This window comes from Eimeria mitis, genomic scaffold (genome assembly GCF_000499745.2).
Source record: "Eimeria mitis Houghton genomic scaffold, Emh_scaff5410, whole genome shotgun sequence".
NCBI lineage: Eukaryota > Apicomplexa > Conoidasida > Eucoccidiorida > Eimeriidae > Eimeria > Eimeria mitis.
In genome coordinates, this window is record NW_013573684.1 from 2392 (window position 1) to 2958 (window position 567).

The following is a 567-nucleotide window of genomic DNA, read 5'->3' on the forward strand; positions in this document are numbered from 1 at the left end:
AGGGAAACAACGACAGCAGTTAGAGGTTTATTGTATTATTTATATCGCAGCAAAATGAGGTGTATAGGCAGCTGCTGATGCAGCTGCCTATACACCTCGACACAGCCTTGCATGCAGCTCCACCTCTGAACTAAAAACAAATAAAACGAGCAAGCCCCATGCATGCATGCATGCATGTGTGCATGTGTGCATGCATGCAGTGAAGCCCCATGCATGCATGCATGCATGCATGCAGTGGCAGCTGAAGCAGCAGCTAAGGGTCCAAAGCCCCAGCTGCGGTGTACATACACCCGGCTGCTCCTTCGCCTACAACTCATAACAAATGCTTCCTCACTAGTCCCCTCGTAGACAGCTAGCCAGCTAGCTAGCTAGCTAGCTGGCTAGCTAGCTAGCTAGCTAGCTGGCTAGCTGCCTCCTGATGGAGACAGCAGAAATAAACAAAAAGAGTATGAATTAAAAAGAAGTAAATATCGGGTCAAGCAAGTATTAAATACAAGACGAAGCATTGTATTATATATATATATATATATATATATATATATATATATATATATATATATATATATA